This window comes from Myotis nattereri (genome assembly GCF_964212035.1).
Source record: "Myotis nattereri genome assembly, chromosome: 17".
Classification (NCBI taxonomy): Eukaryota; Metazoa; Chordata; class Mammalia; order Chiroptera; family Vespertilionidae; genus Myotis; species Myotis nattereri.
The window spans coordinates 8,297,257-8,323,471 of record NC_138092.1 but is presented as its reverse complement, the minus strand read 5'-3'; the positions used below and the strand labels follow the sequence as shown (position 1 = coordinate 8,323,471).

The following is a 26,215-nucleotide window of genomic DNA, read 5'->3' as shown; positions in this document are numbered from 1 at the left end:
AACGTAAATACAGGAGAACTGTCACCAAGCTCAAAATGAAGAACAAAGGAGGGCGGGGGAGGGGCCACTTTCACCTTGGCATTGGAGATGCCCGTCTCTCTGCACCTGCTCCACCTGCCGCCTGGCTGGGATCCACTCCTTTACTGCTTGCTGTTTCTGCGCTGCCCTGAGGAGCCATTCCTGAGAAGGAGCGCTTCGCTTTGCAGGTGATGCTCATCTTTGTGAATGTTTTGATTCAACCACAGCCAGGTGAATTCTTCCTCTCCTTCCTCCCCACTGCAAAACCCTTTCCTCCCCACCCCGTGAACGCCGATTTCCAGTGGCCAAAAGCCGACACAGACAGAGGTAAAGAGGTGGGAGGGGAAAGTTACTTAATTTTTGGCAGTAAAAACAACTAACCAAAACCCGACTTTTGCAGATCTTAGTAAAAGCGTTTTTGATTTTGGTTTCTTTCCCTGTCTTTCTCATGAGGGCGTGGCGTGGGAGAGCTGCAGCTTTCTCTTGTTAGCTTTGAAAAGAACAGTTTAAATATAATTAACTTATATATTATCATCGTCAAAGTATAGAAAGAAAGAAGTCCTGCTTGGCTCCAAAGGATTGGGTGCAAAGTTGTCTGCAGCCAGGTTAGATTACTGTAATTTTCTCAAGTGGCATTTTTGCCAACACTTAAGGTGGATCTTATGGAGGAGGCAGGATTCAGTTGAGAAGAAGATGTCTTACACCCATAAATCAACTACATTTATTCTCAGATTAAGAGTAAAAATCAACTTTTAATTCCCTTTAATTGAGTTGCTGTTGCATAAGGAGCTTCTTTTTTCACTTGCTGACACTTCAAACTCTTGAGTTACAAGGCTCAATCTCATGCCTTTTGGCTTTTCTTGGCAAACCAAATGCCGTCATTAGTTGTGCTTATGTTCTCTAGCAAATGGTCCCTTTGAACATTCCTTTCCAGGCTCACGTCTCATCCACTCACCTCCAAAAGCGTCAGGCGAAAAATTGTGTGTCTAGGAAACTACTGTATTATTCTGTCGTGTGTGATCTGTACATGTAATTGGTATTAATTGTATGGTCATACATTTTCGGTTCCAAAGAGTAATTCTATTTCTAGACTGACTTTAATTTCTGCCTCCCAGTCTTCAGCTTGTTTTCAAATTAAACCTGTCCAACGCACTGAGTGCTTAGTCAAGATCTATAAAATGGACAATGTGGAGTTTATAGTTGAATTAGTTCAATGTTCAACGACATCAATACTGTTTTCCCTTGTAAATTTTCTGTCTCTCCCTTTTTCCTGATCTAACATCTAAATTGCACTGAAGGGTCGGGGGAGTTCCTCTCAGATGGTGAAGGCAGAAAGAAGTCACCCCCTTTTTCTGTGCTGCTGCTGTTCCTGTAGTCTGTTACCCTGCTTTGGCTGACATCTGGAGGAATCACACCGGGTAGCTACCTTCTCCTCCTCCTCCCAGGACGGGTTCCTCCGCATGTAGGCTCTTAGAATTGCTCCTTGGCCCGTCTTCACTTTGGGCCCATGAGGTATTTGCGGATCTCCACGCTTTGCAGCTGATGCTGGTTGGGGGCCGGTAACCTCTCATGTCTGTGTGCACAATGCCATCTCACTCTTGTTTCCTTCAAGTCCGAAGCGGCTGGACAGGTTTTACAAGGGCTGTCACTCTCCAACTGTACCTCGGAAATGTATTAGCAATCTTCTCCGCAGACGTTTCGCACATCACAGGAGAATGCCTTGGGTGTCCCTCAAGTCCTTAGTTTGGCCAGAGGTAGACAAGAGTCAAAAATGCCCCACTACTCAATCTTTTCCTCTTTCAATTTTAGTTGGATTCTGTTATCTCTCTTCTTCTCACACGCTCAAACCCTTTCGAATGGGAGTGAGGAGGAGGCAGTGGTGTTGAAGGCGAGGAGGTAGGGTGGAGAGCAGCTTCCCTCTGTTGAAAATATGTAGCAGTGTATATTTCCTTACAGTAGGTCTTTTATCTCAAACTTAAGATTTGGGCATTTCTTTTTGCCGCTCCTTATCTATAATATATTAACTATATATTTTCAGATTTAGAATGAAAAAAAAATCAATTTTTCATTCCCTTCCTTGGGTTGATGTTGGGTTGATAATAGGGGCAACTGTTTCCTCATGGTATTTTGTAACTCATGTCTCCTGGTCTGAATGCAGTGTTGCAGGGTGTATGAGTAATGCATGCTGCTTGATTTCTCAAATTATTAATTTGCCACAGATACTTTCCTGTAATATGTGTGTGCACTTGTGTGTATTCTGGCAACTAACATAACTGAAGTATTCACATAAAGAACAAAATTCTCAAGTAAAAATATTTCTGTAATATTAATGATGCCAAACATGCAGATATTTAGGAATAGTAACTATGATGTCAACTCAAGGATCTATGTAAAAAAGGATCAACATAATGTTCCTAGAAGAAAATATTCATGGCTATCTCCAAACAGAAATATATAATGATTAAGTGTATATAATTTTTAAGTTATATTCCTTTTTTTTTAAGAGAATCTGGAAGCAAGGTGGCAATCTTTCTCTAATGCGAGGCCAAGTTATGCTGGAGCTGGGGTGTGTGCACAGGGATTCTGGGGTGGAGGTCTGCTGGTCAGGACCAGGTATAAATGGGCAGATTTTATCCTTACTATATTGAGTTTATGTAACTTGTGGATTCTCCATGGCAAATACAAATTCCAAGATGTATTTTGATACTGTGCAGCATAGATTGGGTCTCTTTTAAAAATATATATATTTTATTAATTTTTACAGAGAGGAAGGGAGAGGGATAGAGAGTTAGAAACATGGATGAGAGAGAAACATCCATCAGCTGCCTTCTGCATGCCCCCTACTGGGGATTGAGCCCACAACCAGGGTACATGCCCTTGACCAGAATTGAACCCAGGACCCTTCAGCCTGCAGGCTAACGCTCTATCCACTGAGCCAAACCAATGAGGGTAGTGACTGGCACATGGCTGGGGCTCAGTGAATGAATGGATGAGTGAATGAATGAATTCAGGTAGGTTCCACTTAAGCTAGATCTTGATGGGAAAAGGTCATTCCAGAAAGAAAGCAATAGGATGAACAATCTGGATAAAGGAATGGGATAAATTGGAATGTTGACAATCAAGTGAGGAATATTGGGGAGTGCAATTTGGCTGCAGACGAGGCTGGGCATGTGTTCTGGGACAGGCTGATATGTCCTGTTGAAAAACTGGTCCTTCATCCCAAGCAATGGAACCACTGACGGTTTTGGAGAGAAGAATTTGACCTAATGAAATAGAAACTCAACTTGAGTGGTAATGTGAGAAAGGAGTGAGTAGCTGGGAACCTATTGAAGAGGCAGTTGCTTAAGATAATGGGACTTGGCCTAAGGAAGTGGCCGTGGGAATGCAGAGGAGAAAACTAGGAAATGCCTTGGGCTTGGCAATGAGCACAGAGGTGAGGGGCCATAAGGAGCTGCAGTCAAGCAACATGTAAACCGGACGGCAAGGCCACCCTGAGGACTATTTGTACTGGAGAGTGTGGATAATCGGTAACATCCCTTCTTGTACTGAGCAAAGCAGGCGTTCACTCTGTAAGAATGAGGGAGCAATAAAGAGAATGGGCACAATGGAGAATGACTGGTGGAAAGATGAAAGGCATGAATACTAACTACGAATGTACAGCTGGATAGATGGGCGAGGGCCCGTGGAAGCTGGTCTAAATGGCTTCATATGTTGCTTAGGTCCAATGCTAACTCTTGTCAAGTCAGAACATTTCAGCCCAGAGGTCTTTGACTCCAGTGCCTGCATCTGTCTCTCTCCTGTCTGGCTTTCCCTTTGGCTGGCGGTGGGACGTCGCTCTGGCTCTTTGTGGGGGAAAGAAGAGACTGTTTGGTGTCTTCAGTGATGCCTCCTGAGTATTCTGCGTAGCTTATAACTTGAAATGAAGTCATATAGTCTTGTGCTTTCTTTGGGAAGCAATTTAGGAGGATTCGTTGCTCATTTTGATGTTGTTATGATTAAAGTCCAGCGGGGACACAATAGAAGGAGCTGTATGGCAGAATGATATCAATCCAACAGTTCATCTACTCTAGAGTGTTTGAACGCAGGGATAGGCTCTGCCAGTCAGGACTGAAACTAGCGGGGACGGGGGGTGGTGGTGGTGTAGCACAAAACATACTTTAAGAGTTGTGAAATGTCATCCTAAAGAGACAGATCATGGACTGTAACTCATAAGGAAATGTGTTTTAAACTCACATATCTGAGCTATGGTATCACCTCATTTATTTCTTTGGTCACAACCTTGTTAGTTTTGACTCACAAAGTTGTATTGTTACTGTAAACTGGAAAATATTAAAGTTTATTCTAGGAATATGGTGTGGAACTCCAGTCAGTGGATCTGTATATAAGAGAACATAAAGAAATTAAATTATTTTTTGTCTTGACCCTATATCAAAACACAGGATAATAAATTTATATGTTTTAAGTTAAAACAAATAAAAATATATAGGCTTCATTTAAAAAATAACTTATTTTTTTAATGGCATTTTGATCAATTTTCCAATGACTGGTCCCAGTTGTACTGGATTTCATTTATGGCCAAACCATATGAAAAAAAAAGTACGTTTAACCTTTAAAACTAAACAGTGTAGGAGACGTGTGGGAACCCAATCAACTGAGTCAGTAGCAGATTCTTGTATTCCTTATTAAATTCCTTTTAGAGCTATGCTCATTGAGTCGAGTAGTTTAAATTATGGCTATATAATTCAAATTGTTTTTTCTCTTCTGCTCTTGCTTACTGTTATTCTTCCTCTTTTGCTGAGATCATGGAGTTAAATGCACATAAATTAAGTGCACATGTATACTTTATTGTTAATCTCCTTTTCACAGATAAAGAAATAAAGCTTAGAGCAGTTGAAAAACTTCCCAGCTTCTCGAAGCTTCAATAACCAAGGAGAGCATTTGGAAAGCAAGCCTTGGGGAATGTTCAGGCTCACATCTGAGGGTAGGAGAGCTGTCCCCTCCACGTCTCTTACCCATTATCAGTCAGCTGTCTGCTCAGAGTCAAAACATAGTAGTCATTCTTGATCCCCCCATTTTTTCTCACCTTTCACACAGTAAGTATTTATTTATTTATTTTTTTTAAAAAAATATATTTTATTGATTTTTTTACAGAGAGGGAGAGAGATAGAGAGTCAGAAACATCGATGAGAGAGAAACATCGATCAGCTGCCTCCTGCACATCTCCTACTGGGGATGTGCCCGCAACCCAGGTACATGCCCTTGACCGGAATCGAACCTGGGACCTTTCAGTCCACAGGCCGACGCTCTATCCACTGAGCCAAACCGGTTTCGGCTCACACAGTAAGTATTTAAAACCTATCCATTTCCTTAGTGTAAGCCATGATCATCTCTCATATGGATATTAAGAATATAATAACAGCAAGTAGATGTATGTGTGTATGTGTGTGAAAGTACTTACTATGTAACAAGCACTGTACCAAGCACCTTACTTATATTAACTTACCTATATTTAGTTCTTACAATTACTCCTGGAGGTAAGGAAATGACTTTGGAAGGAGGCAGGGGAAGTCTGGAACATTCGAGGAGGGCATGACGTCAGGGCTGGATCGGAAGATTAAGATGAAGTTGGCCAACAATTTAAAAAAGAAAAGATGGAGTTGGCCAGGTGAAGAGAAGGAAAGGAGAAAGCAAGATTGGTCCATGTCAGAAATCGAAAAACCACTAACTGCTTCTGGAGATTGAGGGTTGGGCGGGTGAAGGAGTAGGGAGGAGAGCAGTAGGACGGGGCAGGATACGTTGGAGAATACAAGAAGGGCACAAGGAGAATAAATCTGGGATATTTATTCCCTCATTTCCTTTCTGTGAGGTTAGTCTGGGCTAGTTGTGTCCCAGAGCAAATGTTGTACCTAGTGATGTGCTGGTAAATGGGGTTTGCCCATTTCTGTAGTATAAACACTCCTACTCGGACCAATTTCAAACTGGGTGATGTCACTTCGTGTGGACTTGGAAAGAGATGTATACTGTCTGTTCTCTCAAGCTGGCACAAACCAGCTCCAGCCCCTCCTGTTCCATTCTTTCTTTCCAGGTAATTGTATCTGCTTTTCCCCTAGGCCTTCCGTGGGAGGCTTGTGCCACATTTCTTCTTAGCCTTGGGATGCCGCACTATCTCTCGTGGGTTGTCTCACCATGCCTGTACCTTTGAAAATAGTCCTTTTATGAGACCCTCCTTAAATTACCCAGTTTGAGGTACCATCTGTTTCCCGATGAGATCCTAATTGATTTACCAAACTATACTGTGTGAGAATCAGTCACTTAGAAATCCTTTCTCCTGTTGTATTACTTAGAGTGCAGGATTATGGTTTATTAAATTTTGTAACTCCAGTGGAGGAGATACGAAGGGAAAGGGAAGGAAGAGGAAACTAATTTTTGTTGAATATCTATTATGTATCAGGTTACTTTAGAAATGCTATTTCTTTAATCTTAACAAATCAAATGAATTCTAAACACGATAATTTTAGGCATTTACCAATAAGGATATTGAGGCTCAGAGTGGTTAAGTAACTTTTTCCCAGGTTACACAGTTAGGAAGTAGCTGAATTAGGATTTGAACCTGAGTGTTTGGATCTAAAACCTATTCTTTTTGCTTTATTTCCTCAACTTATTTTTAGTGAATGCATGGATGTTTTAGTTAACATAGAAGATAGAGCGTGTGCCAGCAGAGATGCTTGATAAAAGGGATCTACAACTGGGAGGGGGATGGAAACCAGCTTTCTTCTTTTCCTAGGAGTGGAATTTCTAACAGTCTTGCAGCTTACATAGTGTAAATTGTCCAGGTGTCAGCGTTCCCTTGGAACTGGGTATTTTAGATAACATCAGGTGATTCATATGTTAGTCATAAACCTGGCAGATATTTGTATCAGTAGCTTAACAAATTTATATCTTACAGCAGTACCGGGCAGCTTCTCATCTCCTAAAGGTTTAAAATTAGCTTAATATTTAGAGATGAAAAAAAATCGTATCTGTTTGGTTTTGCATTAAATGGTAGAGAAAAAGTGCGAATCTGATCAAGAGAAATCTTATGAAAGAAAATACTTAAATCATCTTACCATCTAAAATTTTGCGATCTAATCTTTCCATCTAGAACAGCGGTCGCCAACCAGTGGTCCGTGAGGTCGGAAAGGTTGGCGACCGCTGATCTAGAAGATACTGGTGACCCCAATCAAGACGTGGAAGGACCTGGGAGAGGTCTGTTTAAAGAAAGATCTGTAATATATTTCCACTTGCTCTCTTACAACTAGTATTTGTTTTAATAATGAAAAATATTTGCTGGAAAAGTTGATGTTTGTTTTCGAAAGTCCAGTCTGTTATGATACCACAAAAGGGAACACAGTAGGTCTAAAGGACCCGTAGAAATCTGAGTGAGGAAACTTGAGTCTCATTCTGGCTTTGTTACTTGCCTAGTTTTGTAATTATGGCCCAGCCTCTTAAATGTTCTGCGCTGTAGTCTCCTTATAGGTGAAATGGGTGATTAGGTTAGATGTAAACAAAATTATTTTCCTAGCTTTAACAAGTTTATGAAGTGCTTTAAAATTTTTCTTTCTTTTCAGTAAAACCATTGTCATTTTCTACATTTAGTAACCACTAAGTCATTTGCTTTCTTTGTTATTTTCCTTTATAGTAATAATTTTGTTATTTAGTCATTCACCCCTCATTGTCTATCATCTATTTACCATCTACCTATAAATCCATTAGTAATAACAAGAAAAGCCATCCAATGTCCAATGTGAAGGCACAAAAATAAAACAATCCCTACACTGTATTTTGGTCTAGCTTCTATTCCTTAAGATGTGTGTGTGTTCACATGCACACGTATATATACACTGTTGTGTTCTGGTAAATGTTTACCAATCAACCATACTAGAAAAATAAAAAAAGCTCTGATGTATAGGATTTGCCAACTTCTGGGGTGTAACTGCTTCCACCATAGCCAATTTCAAGTTATCCATGGTAAGTAGCTGAATGTGAAGCTGAAAAAAAATGCATCAAATTGGCTTGTTCAAGCTGGTACAGGCTGGCTCCAGCACACCTCTGAATATAAGCAGTCTAAAGGGTAAATGCTCTCTTTCATGTTAAAACTAGAGGCCCAGTGCATGAAATTCATGCATGGGTAGGGTCTCTAGCAGCTGCCGGCTGCTGGCTGGACCTTTCTTCATTCTACACCGCCCCCTGGTGGTAAGTACACGTCATAGGGAGCAATTGAACTCCTAGTCGGTCAAACTCCCGAGGGGACACTTTGCATATTAGACTTTTATATAGATTGATACCTATTATATCATGTATGTTGAGAATTGAAAACTGAACCTAAAACTAATCAATACAAAACTTGTGATTTCTATTTGTTATGGCCTTTATCTTGAATTATTTTTAGTAGCTCACTCTCTTACCCTCACCCTGAATGCATGCATACATAAGAACGTATAAGCACATATACCAAAATTATGTTAAAATTTTTTGTTGATGTCTCTATGCATTATGTAAGCATGTATAGCTAGATAATATTAAAATATGGTGCAAAATTTTTTTCCCACAAGCCATCTATGCTTTCAAATTTAAAGTTCAGGAAGCTACCATAAAATCTGTATTTCTAAAGGAGTCTAAACTTTTAAGCCCTTCCTCTTGAATGTGTCTATATTTGCACTCAAGATTTTCATTGATTAGTTGTTTATCAAAGGAGTTAGAGTTGGGAAAACCTCCAAACTATTAGATCATCAAATTTGGGAATGATATAAATTAGATATACTCAGAAACCCAAAAAGCCGCACACAGTAATTTGGTATTTAGTCACAGAAAGGCTACAATGCATTGACTGTTGACTGAGTGATGAGCATCAAATAAAGAGTGTAATTAACACAGACAGAAGCTTACTGCCAACAACAGTTTGAAACAATTTTAGTCCTCTATTTCCTGCCAACTTTGATATAAAAAGAACCCTTCATAGCACGATTGAGAAAATTTGCTTTTGCCTGGGAAAAATTCAGCTTGTAGTACCCCCACAGCCGCCAGAATAGTAGCTTTCAAAGGGTAGAAACTTAATGGATATTTGTTGGATTGAAACAGATCTACATTAAAGAAAAATTGGTCCTCAGATGCCACAATTCTTTTTTTTAACATATATTTTTATTGATTTCAGAAGGGAAGGAAGAGGGATAGAAACATCAAAGATGAGGGCGAATCATTGATTGGCTGCCTCCTGCATGCCCCCAACCAGGGATTGAGCCTGCAACCTGGGCATGTGCCCTGACTGGGAATTGAACCGTGACCTCCTAGTTTGTAGGTCAAAGTTCAACCACGAGCCACACCGGCCAGGCAGATACCACAATTCTTGAATTTCATGAATCGGTGGTAACATGTTCTTCATTCCCTTACGTAGTGAACATTTTCCATGGGAGAAAAAGAGAATGATGAATACCTATCTTACTCAAGTCTAAGGAAAACTTTCACAGAAATTGTTATTGGGAATTTAAAGTGTGGGCTGATCTAAAAATTAATCTGCTCATCAAATGTGCAAAAAGGAACATCAGTTCTAAGTTATCCATGAACAATTTATGTGCTACAATTTGCCTTGATACCTGTATCAAGAAGTGGTAAAAAGAGAAACACCATTGCAAAGTTTTTTCATGGCTCTCCTGATCTCACACACACACACACACACACACACAAATTCCAAAATATTCCCTCTTGTCAGGCTTAGTTTAGGATACAGTCTTTAAGAAAGTTGACATATGCCCTAGGAAATTTCACTGACTTTTCCCCTCCCTGAACTCTCCTTGCTTCTTATAAAGACTTTCAAATGGCTTAGTTTCTAAATTAATCCAGGCATTTGAGGGCAGTTGGGCCCTCTGCGCTTGAATAATTGAGCACTAAAAGGCTACACATTAGTAACTTGGAGGAACCAGAATGGATGAACCACTTCTCAGAACCTGCATGACAATTTTGAAAATTAAACCCAGTTAATAGAAAAAAATGCTAAATCAATGGCCATAAAATTTAATGGGTTTATCGCAGCCTTAACACAGTAGGACTGAATTATCATGTTAATTTAATTTCCATTTCTAAATGAACCAGAAGGCACAATAAAGGTCAATTAACCAGCTACCTTCCCTGTCTCTTCTTTTACTGCTGGTTTTAAATCACATTCAGCCCTAAAGCACTCACACTGCTTCTGGAAACTCATTAGTTTTTTTTTTTTCTTGAAATAAAAACAAAAAAAGAGAAAAAAAGAAGAAGAAATGAAAAGTAACAACTAACCGTGTGCTGAGAGCAACCACTGGGAATGTGCCACAATTATGGGGAGAGATGGATTCAATGAGAAATCTTTCCTCTTGTTGCATTGAGGCTACAAACTTAGTCACACCAAGCCCAGGGAAACACTCAAGTTCAAGGTCTCAATTACAGTGTTTACCAAGTGTTCATCTGCAGGGAAAAAGCTGTGTGCGCTACTCGTAACATTTATGAGGCGAATAAGGACGGGAACTCCATCTGTGTAATGTGGGTCTGTTGTTGGTACAGTGAGAACCGTAAGCTTTGCACAGCCTGCATTTTTTCGCACCGAAATGTGTCACTATATATTAATAGGTTTTTATTACATTTTTTTAAAAAAACGTAATAGAAAGAGGAAAAATGAAGTCAGTTTCCTCTCCCCTCACAAGCAAGAAAATTCCATCCTGTTTTTGGTGTAATTTATCGCTGCAACAGAATTGCCTGTAATCTGATACAATTTGGGTCAAGATCTTTCAATATTCTGGTGTTTTCCAGTGATACAAACAACATCAAGGGCACTAGGTCGGGGAACAAAATATATTCTTATTTTGCAAAATCTAGAGACACTCAAATTGTTTTCTGATTCCAATGTTAGTCATGATTTGAACAGTGATTTAGAGATACGGCAAAATGATTATAATTTTGATTTCAATAGATGCCTCTTTCAAATACAACACATAATGGTAGTAAAGTATCTAACGCCAGGTACCATGTAGCTTTCAATGAATGTCAGCCTTCTTTTCCGTTCTTTTCAGCATAAAGTAAAGTAAAGTAATCATTATTAGAAGTGTAGTTATTTAGAATTACATCTCAGGATTGTAAAACTTTAAGAGAACAGTGGATTCAATACCTTTGTTTATCAAGTTCTTATAATAAAGATATTGACTTTAAGTATAATTTAGATCAGATGTCGAAGGCTTTACAATAAGGCTAACAACTATTTTTTTCTAAATAAAAACATTTAGTCACCTTTCATTTAATAAAGTTCTGTCCCTTTGTCTCCCCTTGCAACCTCAAATTGTCTGTATGTATGTATTTGGGCATAAATAAATAGAACTTAATGATTTCATGACAATTTCTGGGTTAAAGTGAAACATATTGAATGCAGACATATTGACAGGAGTATATATTCACAAAGTACAGATTTGACAAATAAATATGTGCTCATAGGTGTAATTGGTATTGAGAGGCATCCTTTTTTTCTTTAAAATTTTTTGTAGGCTAATGACAAAATCGAACCTTTCTTTAAATTGCAACCTATTTAATCTACTTTTAAAGTTCTCCTGTAATAATAGAGAAAAATGGCTGAGTAGTATTCCATTGTGTAAATGTACCACAGCTTTTTTAATCCTAAGTGGAAAACTCTTAACAGTTTGTCTGAAATCAGGTTTTGCTGAAACAGACCCTTAGATGAGGGTTTGGATGTGGGGGCTTCATTAAGGAAATGTCCCTGGGAGAAAGGGAGAAAGGAGAAGCAGCCCGGGCAAGGTTAAGTTCTCACACAGAGTCCTGGGTAGGTGTGTAACGGTTAATTCTATGTGGCTACTTGACTGGCCAGCGGGGCCCGGATTAAACATTATTTCTGGGTGGGTCTGTGAGGGTTTCTGGATAAGATTCGCATTTGCATTATTGGACTCTGTAGAGCAGATCGCCCTTCCCAAGATGTAACTTTGGCATCACTCAGTGCATCGAGGGCCTGAATGGAGCAAAAGAGAGAAGAAGGAGAAATTCACTCCCTTTTTCCTGCCTCACTGTGACAGCTCATTGCATCTTCTTTGCCCTCACACTGGGATTTACAACCGTCAGTTCCCCTGGTTCTCAGGCCTTCAGACTAAGGCTGAATTATACTACTGGCTTTCCTAGGTCTCTAGCTTACAGATGGCAGATCGTAGGACTTCTCAGCTTCTGTAAATGGTATGAGCCAATACCTCATAATTGATATCTATCTATCTATCTATCTATCTATCTATCTATCTATCTATCTATCATCCATATCTATCTATCTATCTATCTATCTATCTATCTATCTATCTATCTATCTATCTATCTATCTATCATCCATATCTATCTATCTATCTATCTATCTATCTATCTATCTATCTATCATCTATTCATCTTCTATTATTGATTTTGTTTCTCTGGAGAACTCTGACTAATATGGGTAGTTTTGCCTGATCCACAAAAGAACTTATACTTCAGTGTAACTTATACCTAAGAATTTTCCTACCTGAGGCAGAAGAGTTGGGCTTTTATAACCCTTGCATCAAGTATTCAAATTGACTGACAATAACTGTCTGTGGTGGGAGCTGGGATATAATATTCTAGGCACTTCTGGTTCTCTGCCCATGTAGGGCAAAGGACTCTAATGCCATGAGGATTGTCCTTTAAAGAACACACACCAGTGCTAAATATTGGGAGTGAAAGCACCCAGGAGCGGGAAGGGGTACTCAGGAATGGTGCGAAGGTCATAAAGGAATCTGGGTGAGGCAACAGATGGTTCTACCACCAGCATCTTGTCATTCTGGCCTTGGTGCCAGCCTCCAATTTTGAAAGTAGGTCCTGTCAGGAGACTTGAAAACTGGCCTTCTTAGTAGTTTGTCTCCAGCATAGAACTTGTAGGATATTTAATTTTGTGTTGGACTGCATTCCAAAAGAGCCTGTTTGGATGAGTAGCAATATGTGCCATCAAATAATGAAATGAGTTAATCTTTTTATGGGGTTGTTCTGTATTTGCTATCAAAATGCTGGAAAGTGTTTGCCAAAAGCAGTAATCCTAGTTTTGGTCTAATTGATATTGAGCTGTTCCTCACGGTCGTAATTGCCCAATAAGCTTAGTGGCTCCTGGAGGCCACATTCAGAATGATAATAGGATTATGTCATCAGCATGAAAAAGGGTGCTAAGACAGGAGTTGATGTATTCAGGTTATCAAAAATGTATCAGATGGTTTGGGGTTACAATTAAAGAGTAGGTGGGATAGGACAGTTGTACCATTTGGGGCCGTAACCTGCTCTGTTAAGAGCCCATTTCCCATCCATTTTGAACCCTTTTTGACATTACAGTAAAAGGTGCTGAAGGGCCATTAAAAGGCAGGGATCAATACTGAGATCACGTCACTTGCCTCATAAATTGTTTCTGTTTGTAAAAATCAAAGGCTGACAAAAGAGTAATAAATGGCACCAGACTCTCATTTTTTTTGAAACGATTCTTTCTAATAGAAGCAATAGAGTCTAGCCATAGTCCACAAGAGAAAAGCTATCGCTAAAGCGTTTGTGCTCCTCCTGTAGGATATCACATTAAAACATCGGACATGCAGTGTGGAACAGCAAGGTGGTATTGATTTTTGAAAGGATATTCTAGAGATTGTTGTGTAGTAAGGAAAGATAAAAGGCTGCTCCCCTCTCCCCCTCTCTTTATTTTCCCCCAAAAGGGCAGACTATTCTTTCGGTCTGTTTTGTAAAAATTATACTGTGAACGATTAAGTCAATAATATTGCGTGAATTTGCACCTACGATGTAGAATAGGATTTGTGGTGGGGAAACGGCTGCCCAGCTTGACATAAAAATCTATCTCTCTGACTTTGACTACTTCGAGTACCTCATATAAGTAGAATTAAATAATATTTGTCTTTTTGTGACTGGCTTTTATCACTTAGCATAATGTCCCCAAGGTTCATCAGGTGGTAGCATATATCAGATCCCACCCCCCCCTTTTTTTTTTTTTAAAAAAAAAGGCTGAATAATATTCTACGGTGTGTGTATACTACATTTTGCTTATTCATGCATCCATTGATGAACACTTGGATTGCTTCCATGTTTTAGCTAATGTGAATGATGTTGGTAGAAACATCGGTGTACAAATATCTCTTTGAGACCCTACTTTCAATTATTTTAGGTACATACTCAGAAGTGGAATTGCTGGATTATCTTGTAATTCTATGTTTAATTTTTAAAGGAACCAGCATACTATTTCCCGAAGGAGCTGTACCATTTACATTCCAATTTCTCCACATCCTTGCCAATCAGAATCCCAACAAAGGGTTGTAGATGGTATCTTCACCTATGGATAAGCTTAGTTTAAGAAACTTGTAAGACACCCAGTGGAGATTCAGCAAACACCTCGTTATATGGGAACAGGACTCAGAAAAAAACACCCTTAGGAGTAAGCAGGGTTAAGGTCATAGCCAAGATCTTGTGAGTGATGAGATCAGGAGGGAAGATGAGTGATGTCATAAGAGAAAATGGGCAAAGAGAAGAGCGAATTTTAAGGGGCAACAGAGGAAGAGATACCAGCAAATAAGACTGAGAAGAAACTGTCAGAGAGATAAGAGGGGAACATTTGCCTCTTAGCTCACACCATTCTTGAAAGTCCTGCTTTGGTGATTCATAGGGGAGGGCACTTCTATTATTTCCAGAATCTATTTTGATGTCTGGTATATAGCAGGTTACTACAAAAATGTTGACTTAGTTACATGAAATACAGGATTAGGAATTTAATTCTCTCCGAACAGTGTGATGAAGGAAATAGTGAGACAATATAATTCAAAAATAATTGAACTTGGTATTTACTGAATTTGTGTTCGGCAAAACTTTAGCTCTAGACATTATCACCAATGGCTGGTTGTCCTTCAGTAATGTATTAAGTACTTCAGTGTCCTCCTTAGCAAAATCCGGGGACTGGACTAAGAGACAATGTCCTTTTTGGTTCTTAAACTCTGAATTTGGAGACATAAGTAGCAGGTCAAGCTGAAGAGATGATGTATTATCCAATGGAGGTATCCTGTTGGCGTTTACTGATATATTATCTTATAAAACATTGGGACATTACATATTTGAGAGTGAAACTCTGGCTATTGCTTCGCCAACCCACCCCCTGCGTTGTAAATGGCCATTGCTTGTGAAGAATGGTAGCCGTTGCAGAGTTGTTTATATCAGTAGATTGCATCCCTGCAAAATTAATGTCAAACAGTGCATCTGGGTATTGTCTCGATAAATTACATGACTCGGTGATCACTGACCCACATTTTGTAATATGATTTTATAAAACCAGTGTGACAACACTAATGGAGACAGATGCACTGTAGTTCTTATACAGTAGAGGCCAACAATGTTCCTGGGGAAAAATGAAATAGAAAATGTAATTACAAATTTGCTATTATAAGATTTTAGCTAAAGAAAGAATGTCATGTGGGTGGATATTCTACACAGGGAAGTTGTTAGGATTTCAAGCAGCTTTTACTGCATGTCAACCAATAACACTGATTTGTCAAAATAACTATTTCTGTTTTTTCTCTCTCTAAAATCTACACTGGCATAGCACCAGGTGTGGAGTAATAGGCTTACACATATGCTGAGATGCATGATACTTTGGCATATGCAGTCTTGGTCTGGGATTTCCTTTGTATGACTTCATTTTTGCGATGGCAGCCTCTATCAGAGGATTCACAGCAGAAAAAAAGATGCTGACCTTATCAGTGAAAATTTTAGCTTCACTCATGAAAGGAAGACTGCTTCTAACAACACATTCACATCTGCATTTACATAAAAAGCATTAGAAGAGTTTTTTAAAAATATGTATTTTTATTGATTTTAGAGGAAGGAAGGGAGAGGGAGAGATTGAAACATCAATCAGCCGCCTCCTGCATGCCTCCTATGGGGGATCAAGCCAGCAATCCAGGCATGTGCCCTGAGTGGAATGGAATGGTGACCTCCTGGTGCATGGGATGACACTCAACCGAGCCACACCAGCCAGGCACCATTAGAGAGTTTTAAAATTTTCTTTTCTTGAAGCACAGCAGTTTATATTGTTCTGTCATGTAAACTGTCAAGACAGGAGGAGGCAGTTAGTGAGCTTCAGTGTGCATGCTTGCTCACAAAAGTCCCTTTTTCGAAACTAAATATTTGAATTCCCAGAGTTTTGTGTGTCTGTTCTAATTTGGAGTCTGAGTTTTTACTTGTTGAAAAAAATGCAATTATGACCTGGCAACTGCTTGTGATGAACTACCCTTCTAATTTCATTTCTTTCGTCATTGTAGGGATCTGAAGAAACACTAACTTGGCTTTTGGTCACTTTTTGAGAACACAATTTATAGTCTCTATCTGCTAAGTGTTCTTAATAGTCTATTATTTCACATCTTATTCATTCATTGTCAGAATCTAAGTGGTGGCAGAAAGGTGAAACCAAATAAGAAAACCCAACAATTTAGGTTTTTAAAAGGACTTTTTGCCTCATTTTTTTTTTTTTGTTAGGTTGGGGACAAGGCAAACGATAGAGTTCATTTTGGTCAGCTTGAAGTCATAAGCTTATAGCCTATGCAAGCAGAGATGTGAGCCTGGAGGTCAGATGTCATCTGTACGCGTTGGTTGCAGTTTGTGTATGGATAAGATCACCTAAGGGAGAGTGTGAAGAATGAGATAAGAAAAGCGCTGAAAGTGAAATTGTGGTAAAGGTCAATTTTTAGGTGGCTGTTGGAGAGAGACAGGGAAACTCAAAAAGAGTCAATCCATCTTGAGGAAAATCTTGAAGATTAACGCAGAAGAGAATTTACAAAAGAAGAGAATGGTTAACAATGACAAATGCTGCGGGGAGAATAGAGTCATAAGTAAACTAGACTGTGTCCATTGTGTTTGTCAACCAGCAGGCGATTACTGACCTCTGTGAGAGCCAGTTTAGTGGAACAGTTGAGGCAGAAACCCAGTTGGCAATAGCTTGAACAGAAATACAATGTGACAGAACATGGCAGTGGGTAGATTAGATGCAGAATTATTCAGTAAACTTTCTTGGAAGAATAGGGAGGGCAAAAAGGAGACAAAAGGAGGAAGGTAAGGGACTGAGTCTTGGACTGAGGTTATGGAGTGATGTTTTTAAAAATAGTGGTTAAAGACTGTAGTCTCTGTCACAATGGAATTCCCAGGTCATGGGTATGGGGCAGTCATCCTCAGAGCCCAAAGTAAAATTTGTCAGTGGCCTTGAGCACGGAAAATTTTTCAAAGGAAGAGGACTCTGGAGGCAACAGGCGACAGAGGTGGCAAAGGTAGAGTCTGAATAGTGGGGTTGGGGCTGTAAAACGGTGGCCCTGACCGATGTACGGAGGACCAGTGTCAGGGCTTGAGCTTGCCACTCATGTGAAAGGTCAGAGGTGGCTGCAGAGCCAATGTTAGATTTGTGTCTCAAAAAGTTTAGAGCACAGTAGCATGGACCTTGTGTGATAGTATTTCCATCTACTCCCCTTCTACTGTAATACCGTATAAGATAGTTTTCACGGAATTATTTTTGGTGACTTCATGTTGGTCTCTCTTGAATCACCTCTTTCCTTACTAAGGGCATACAGCGTATCTAGTGAAGAACACTCTTTGAAATGTTGCTGGGTATGAAAGTCAAACTCATCTCACTTTAGATTACAAAAAACCCCCTTTTGAAATCTGAGGCATTTGCTTAGCTCTGATCTGGCAATTTTCCCATTGCCTCCGACTTTTCCCCCCAGGACACTAGCAGCTGTTTTAACAGCTGCACATTGTTTTAATTGTCTTAGATGTAATGCATCTGGACTTGAACATGTTTTAAAGCTCCTAGACATTCCCTTACTACCTCTTCTACTAAGATTTGTGTTTCATTCATTGCAGCCTGACTATGACTCTCCTTCATGGAGGAAAAATAGAAGCAAACTAGAAGGGAATTGCTCTGCTTCCTTCCTTTCATCATCTTCATCAAGCAATGAACTTATCCATGTTTTTGTTTTATTATTAAAAACATAGTTTTAACAACACTCTTAATTTTGGTCCCACCTAAGTTGATATATGGAGTGTTTTACCAGCCAGGTTGGTGGGGTAGGAGAAACAATTAGATAGACAGGGTGATGCCATCTTTACATTATGGATGCAAGACCTGCTTGGTAGCAGACATTGCAATAGATGGAGAGCTTGCTACAAGATTTCCATTCTCAAAAAATTCATGATCAAGTGGAGAGTTCTAAAGAACATACTGTATATTTCAGTTAGCTGTGTGTCAACCTTGGTAAAAATAAAAGGTGCTGATAATTACTTTGCATAATTTAGTTTCATATCCATCCAACCATCCCTATCTTTTAAGTCATGGTTCTCAATCATAGCTGTATCTAAGAATCACCAGGGGGTTCTGGACTGGGTAGCAATAAACTAGGTTGATATGTAACTGTTTGGAAATGTTAAAACAACAAACCAAACTCAATCAGGATCTCTGCCTTAAGGACTTACTACCGGTTTAGATAGTGCTGTGCTAGGGGCTGAGGAAGATAAATACTATCTCATGTAACATAAAGTTATTGCTCTGCAAGAGATAACACTTTATTTGAGTAGACAAGGCATTTTCATGGAGAAGAGTGAAATAAAAATGCAAGGTAGTATATCATGACTAAGAGCAAAAGTGAGAGGCAGAAGCAAAAAAACAAAAACAAAAAACCATGAGCGTTATGAGCAAAAGGAGGCACATTGTGGAGTAGGGTTATGAGAGAAGAGTTGTGGCAGGTGGGTTTAAATTGGACTTTGAAGAGTGCACAGGATTAGGTAGGTATTGGATCAGGTACATGTGGCTCGGACAGGGCGTACATAAAGAAGCAAAGGCTAGATGTCAGGAATGAGTTTGGAATATTCTGGGTGTTTTAGGAACCAGATCAGCCAAAACTGAGCAGAAGTCTTATTTTGAGGAGCAGGTAGACTAAGGTTATGGAAGTAAGGCCCCAAAACAGAGACCTCTAAACTATTTTGAAGCATTTTAACTGTAAAATACAGGCAAAACTTCCTTAAAAAGAATATAACTAGAATCCTTAAAAATTTCTCAAACCTCTTTTCAATGAGCAATACTTCATGTTATTGATCAACCTCAGCTTTGCTATTAATTGAATGTAGGATCTGAATGTAAACTTGGAGAAAAAGAGAGGAAGCTGATCTCATCATGATCAAACGGCAGTATTCTCTTATGCTCAGACTCACCTGTGTCAGTGGTCGGCAGGTGAATGTGTCAACAACCAGCTCTCCGGAGCAGTGGTTCTCAACCTTGGCTGCACATTAGAATCACCTGGGAATCTTTTAAAAATCCTGATTTCTGGATGGAGCAGTGGTTCTCAACCTTGGCTGCACATTAGAATCACCTGGGAATCTTTTTTAAAATCCTGATTTCTGGGCCTCATCCAGAAATCAGGATTTTTAAAAGATTCCCAGGTGATTCTAATGTGCAGCCAAGGTTGAGAACCACTGCTCTAGAGCGAAAGAGTCTTGATGATTTCTGTGATGTGAATGCTACCACTACAACCAATATCATGCTACCGACAATTTCAGAATCAGTTTGCAAAATTCCTGAAAGTTTGACATTGACTCTTGGGAGTTGGTGTGAACTGGCGTCAGCACACAACTGCTTGTGCTACTAGAAGTTCTCACTTAACGTCGTTGACAGGTTCTGCAACTTTAAGTGAAGCCACAGATAATGAAACCAATTTTACCGTAGGCTAAGTGATATATAAACAAGAATTAAGTTCCTGTGGTATCTCATCAACGTTGTAATAAAACGATGTTGAACTAAATGACATTATTCAGGGACCTGCTGTACATTAATTCTCTCATAATAATGGTTTGTCTCTGGAAAGATGGGCAGGAAGGCATGGAGGATTTCCTCTGAGAGAGAATATTTCGTTTAATCTAAGTGTATGTAACTCAATTTAAAAAACGAGGGGTGAGGTTGGAGAAAATCCCTAACACTTTCAAAGTGGAAAAAAATGAAAGAACATTTGAACCTCCGTGTCTTGGAAAGTGCAATTCCAGAAGCCTCTTCCGTGGACAGAGGAGCCCCGCAGTGCCCAGTAGCTGTGCACAGCTCACCTGACCTTAGCCAGCGGTTCTCAACCTGTGGGTTGCGACCCCTTTGGCGGTCGAACGACCCTTTCACAGGGGTCGCCTACGACCATCCTGCAGATCAGATATTTACATGACGATTCATCACAGTAGCAACATGACAGTTATGAAGTAGCAACGAAAATAATTTTATGGTTGGGTCACAACATGAGGAACTGTATTTAAAGGGCCAGAAGGCTGAGAACCACTGCCTTAGTCTCATGGTGCTCCCAGCAGAGCAGGGAAGGGTTTAGAAAGCCGGGGTGGGGGTGGAGGATGCATATGTTGAATAACTCAGATTTCCATGCAAGAGTGTTTTGTGTCCCCCCTGGATGAATCCTGGGTAATCATATTGCCCCAAAGCTCAGCCAGGGCTGCATTGGGCCCTTTCACCTTTGGCTACACCCCCGCCTCTCTCCCTAGTTCCCTGAAGAAAACAGCCCAGCAGCACCTGCGCTGCTTCTACAAACTCCTTGCAAGACCTGAAGTGCCATCAGACCTGACCTGATTGCAGCTGCCTCTCCCCGGCCCCTCCCCAGCCCCTCAATCTTCCCCGCTGCCAATTGCGCTGCCCTGGGCGCTTCCAGCGGTGGGAGTGAGAGCGCCCGGTGCCACCTGAGCCCCGTGCCCAGCGCAGGCCGGTCTTCCAAGGGCAAAGCCGCCTCGAAGCGCTGGCGTTCAGCCCGCCCTTCCCTTTTCCTCACCCCTTCAAAGCAACTGATGTGAAGGTAGGAGAGCCATTTAGTCAAAACTAAAGGCTAACATGTCCTTCTCCTTCTGCTAATGTTCCTGGCTGCGTCCCTGGGTATTGTGCTCCGCGCTGTGCAGCGCGCAGCCGCCCCTGTGTCATCACTTTGGGTCATCCTCGCTCACGATTGGTTATTTACTCTGGGGCTTTTGAAATGATTGAGTTGACACATCTGTCAGGCGGCAAAAGCAGAAATGCTAAAAGGTCATTTGGTGAGGAACCAGCTGCTCCAGACCAACCTTTCTGCCTCCAAAGAGCACCATCACTGCAGCCTGGCAGATGGGGCCCCCGCTTTGATTTCCGCGGCTCCCCTCGCCTTCAGGTGCTGAGCGGCACCACCTCCTGGCCAGGTCAGCCAGGCTCCTGTCATTTCCCACACCACGGGCATCTCTCTGCTTAGGAGTAACTAGCCCATTTTCTCTAACTAGGAAACCAGTTTCCGCACGGATAGGAGCCGTGGAATGCTTGCCACAAACTTTCCTGCCAACAGATGCGTTTTGACAGTGGTAAGTAGGTTTCTATGACTTCTGCAGCCTTCATGACACCCCGGAAACATGAGGCTTGGTCTGACTTAACAGCTTGCGGGGCGGGCTTTGGAGGTTCTCTGAGAAGATGGCCTCTAGGGAGGAGGTCTGGGGTTGCATTTATTCTCCACCTCACCCGTCCTTATCTTCACCTCACTCACCTCTGAGTGCTCCTGAGGGTGTGTTGGAAGGAGGAAAACTAAAGGGATGCCTGTTTGTGCTGCTCCATCGAGAAATTTCATTTGCAGGCTGCTTGGCTCGCCCAGAGGCCACAGAGTCTGAAAGGTGCGTGTGTGTGTGTGTGTGTGTGTGTGTGGTGCGCCTGTGTTTAGGGCAGTGAGCGATAATGTACAATAAAAAGTTAAAAATAAAAACAAGCTGATGTTGAATATCAACCCATATAGGGAAAGACATTCTTCCAGAAAACAGGTTCTTACAAACTCTGCTTTGGGGGCTAATTACGCCGTCAGCAGCTATAATAACAGCATCTTAACCTTTCGGCATAGTGACAAATAAATTGATGAACATAAGGTGATGTCTCTCTGACTTAGTGGCCTTGGGGGTGGTTTTTAGGAACCCCAGTTTCAACATGGCTTCCCTGAAGTAGTCATACAGACATAGAGATAATGTGAGTTCATTTCCAGGCCATTGCAAAAAAGGAAGTAGTAATCTTTTTTCTGGTTAAGGGTCTTGATTTATAAAAAATGCAATATCTGCGAAGCACAATAAAATGAGGTATGTTCTAAAATCACATATTGAGTACATCACATGACCTCAATATCCCCTTTCAGCTTGTTGGGGCTTCACACATAAATGGACATGATCCTTGAGACTTCACTTGGGAAATACTACCAAAGAGTTTCAAAAACAACAACAAAAACTTCAACAAACCAATATAATGGCAACCCACGATTGATGTGCTAAAAGTGGTCCTAGCTGGTTTGGCTCAGTGGATAGAGCATTGGCCTGTGGACTCAAGGGTCCTGGGTTTGGTTCCGGTCAAGGGCATGCAGGAGGCAGCCAATCAATGGTTCTCTCTCATCATTGATGTTTCTCCCCCTCTCCCTTCCTCTCTGAAATCAATAAAAACATATATATATATATATATATATATATATATATATGATTTCCCTTTAGGTTTCCTCTGATCTGCTACCTTGTCCATTGGTCTTCGATTTCCACTTTTGCATTTTCTTCATTCTGTCTTTTATTTTGGGAGTGAAACCGTGACTCTGAAGTTGGCCTCAGGGTCTGCGAAAAAAGGGGGCTCTATGCATTGTTCCTCTCTTACCCTACAAGAACTCAAGAACATTTTGTTATACACCATAGCCTGAGACTAGCTGTGAATCAGGAAGTGGTGAGACGTTTGGAAGTGAGATAACTGTGAGCATGACCTAATGGTTCTAGGACAGTGATGGCGAACCTATGACACGCGTGTCAGAGGTGACACACAGACTCATTTTTTGGTTGATTTTTCTTTGTTAAATGGCATTTAAATATATAAAATAAATATCAAAAATATAAATCTTTGTTTTACTATGGTTGCAAAGATCAAAAAATTTCTATATGTGACACGGCACCAGAGTTAAGTTAGGGTTTTTCAAAATGCTGACACGCCGAGCTCAAGAGGTTCCCCATCACTGTTCTAGGATATTCTTCCTCAGTCAGATAAAACTGTAAACCAGTGAATTACTCTTTACTTCAGGAAATTCTTGCAAATTAGTTTATCTGAACGAAGAGTTTGTTTGCATGGGCACACAGTTTTACCAGGATGATAGATTGCTCATTTAATCTGTTTATCACTATTTTCTTTAAGACATGTGTTGCTATATTCACCAATCCTGCAGTACTGTGTCATAAACTTTGTCTAATCTCAATGAATTTTCCACCTTGAAATATCCGCCTAAAACCGGATGAGAGAATCCATAAATGCCCTCTTCTGATCTGCCTCTTGTGTTTTCTACATTACAATCAAAGGAGGAGACGGAAGTGGGTTACATGAACTCCTTTGGTGATAGATAAGGGCGATGGGAGAAAGCAAATTGGGGAAACCTCTGGGATTGGATAAAACGTAAAATGATAGACGCACGCTTCTTTTACATAGGTGGGTGCAGGCTAGTGAGCAGTCAACAATTAATCCCACAACAATGAGGGAATTTGTGGCCTTTGCCCTGGTGCATTGGTTGTACCCTGAGGGGTTGGGAAAAAGGGAAGTGACCCTGACATTCTAAAGGTATGGTATTGTAGATGCAAAAAGACAGTAGGCTCAGTTAAGATCAAAATTGATCTTTGTCAGGGAGGATACCAGCCTAGGAGATGACTACCCACCATAAACTGCTTTTAGTTAAAGTTTAATTTCAGACCATCCTTTGTGGTTACTCTAGGTCTCTGAGTTTGCAAGGCCTCCATTCAGGCCTTCCCTGAGCTGTCAGGTTACCACGTGGCCCCTTTTTGTCCACACCCTTAATCTAAAGCACAGCAAATGAGTTTTAGACACAAATTTAAAACTAGCTCATCACGCTAGTGTCAGTTTATGCCAGTGGTTCTCAACCTTCTGGCCCTTTAAATACAGTTCCTCATGTTGTGACCCAACCATAAAATTATTTTCGTTGCTACTTCATAACTGTCATGTTGCTACTGTGATGAATCGTCATGTAAATATCTGATATGAAGGATGGTCTTAGGCGACCCCTGTGAAAGGGTCATTCGGCCGCCAAAGGGGTCGCGACCCACAGGTTGAGAACCGCTGGTTTATGCTGTGACCCTCCCGCTGGTCTAACACCTGATCCCAGGAATCATGGGCATGTGAAATGAATGCATTGCAAAGCACTGAGCTAGTGCATCGGACTCTGTCCTATTCATAATATATTTATATTGCATCAGACGTAACCATGGGGTTAGTGCCCTTTCACTTACTAGCAGAGTGTGTTGTTTCAGTTTATTTCAGTTCTGTGAATTCTAACATACAATATCTTTTTATCAGATAGGCAGCTAAATTTGAAGCCCTCCCCTTCCTTTTGAATTCATATCAATTTAGAAAGGAATGCATTTTTTGACTCAATTCTTGTGCTTTATCTGTTGGCATTCCAGTTTATTTAATTAGTAGGCTTTAATTTGCACTAAAAAAAAAAAGCCAGAATTCAGAGCAAGCATGGGGCAACACGAATGTTAGCCTAATTGGTTGATCTGCGTTAATTATTAGGTAACTTGGCTAGACAAGAAAGCCATTCACAGACAAGGACAAAGTGATTGTAAAGTCTGTCTTTAGCAAAGCCACCCACCCTGAAGAAGAGTCTAGCAGTCTTGGAGCCACAATGTGTTATTTACAATGGCTCTTGTTAGAAGTTCTGTTTTTAGGAGGAGGAGGAGAATTGAGGCTAGGATTTAAGGTCAAGAGATACAAATCAGAATGGGTAGAAGCTACACAATGGAGGGAGATCAGCTTCAAGGATTTAGATGATATTTAGAAAGGAAACAAAGAACATAATTTGTTTTATTCTTAAATAATTAATCCTGTTATTAAGCCTTTGAAAAGACTGAGAACAATCTAGATAAATTCCAAACCACCTTAAAATGAATCAACAAAAGGTAACTCTGCTCCCAGGATTGAAATCATACTGTATATATGGTGTGGGTGTCTGACCCTTTTACTTAACATACCGTGAGTATTTTTTTTTCCTTCTAGAGAACTAATTATTCCTCAAAAACGCTTGCCTAACTTTACAATAAAACTAGATAAACCATAGGTCATACTTTAACCTTCTTATGTGAGCAGGAAGATAGTGAGCAAGATCAGTGCAGAGAGGGTATCTGTTGGGTCCAGATGGTTAAGCGGAAGTGCCCAGTGTAGAGAGGAGGGAGGTTCTGTGTCCCTCTTGTAACCGGACACAAAACGGGCCCAGGCCACCTGTCACCACTTGAGCCAAATTAAGCAGAGACAGCATTGAATCATATGAGCATTTATTCCAATGATGGCGGCAGTGTGGGGAGCGCAGTAGGTCACCCTGTAAATTCTGCTCTACCTCTTCTCCCCTGTTGATTATATATGGACTATAGGCGCGATGCACGAAATTCGTGCAAGAGTAGGCCTTTCTTCCCTCGGCTGCCAGCACCGGCTTCCCTCCCGCACCCGGGACCCAGGCTTCCCTCTGGCCGCCAACAGGCACCCGGAACCTGGCTTCCCTCGCAGCCCCGGCTTTGTCCGAAGGTCATCTGGAAGGACGTCCGGTCTAATTAGCATATTACATTTTTATTATTATAGATTATTATAGATAAGGAAGAAAGGCTACATTCCGGCAGGGAGGGGGCGCAGGATAACGGCTGCCAAGTCTGTGGTATCCATCCAGGATCTTGAAATCTGATAACAAGGTAGTTAATTTTCAGTGGTGTTAAAAGCCAGCTCCCCCTGGGACTGGAGAATGGTCAGCATTCCTGAGGCGAACTCTTAGTGGCACAACGGAAGAAAATGCTAGAGGTTAGAATTGCGATAGTGGTGATGTGTCTCCATAAGGCTTTGCTGTAAGACCAAAAGTAAGATGTTTTCATAGTCCATTTACACAACTGAGATAGTAGAGTCTTGAGAGAGGTTAGTTACCAGGATCACAACTATGAGACTCCATAGTTGAATTTGGCCAAGGGTAGCTTGAAATATCAAAAAGTATTGGTAAAAAATAGATTTGAATATTTTTAGGCAGTGCATATACTCTCGTGTTTGCCATTATCTTTTTGTTTAAATTGATTTCAGAGA

At 40.7% G+C, this 26,215-nt stretch overlaps 1 long non-coding RNA gene across 1 annotated transcript in view; it reads left to right on the top strand.

Moving 5' to 3' along the window:
• Positions 1–26,215, top strand: part of LOC308533450 — a 295,328-nt gene that overhangs the window by 92,298 nt on the left and 176,815 nt on the right. The window contains exon 3 of the long non-coding RNA XR_013997090.1: positions 21,373–21,450. This is a non-coding gene — a long non-coding RNA (uncharacterized lncRNA). The remainder of the gene's footprint in view (positions 1–21,372; positions 21,451–26,215) is intronic.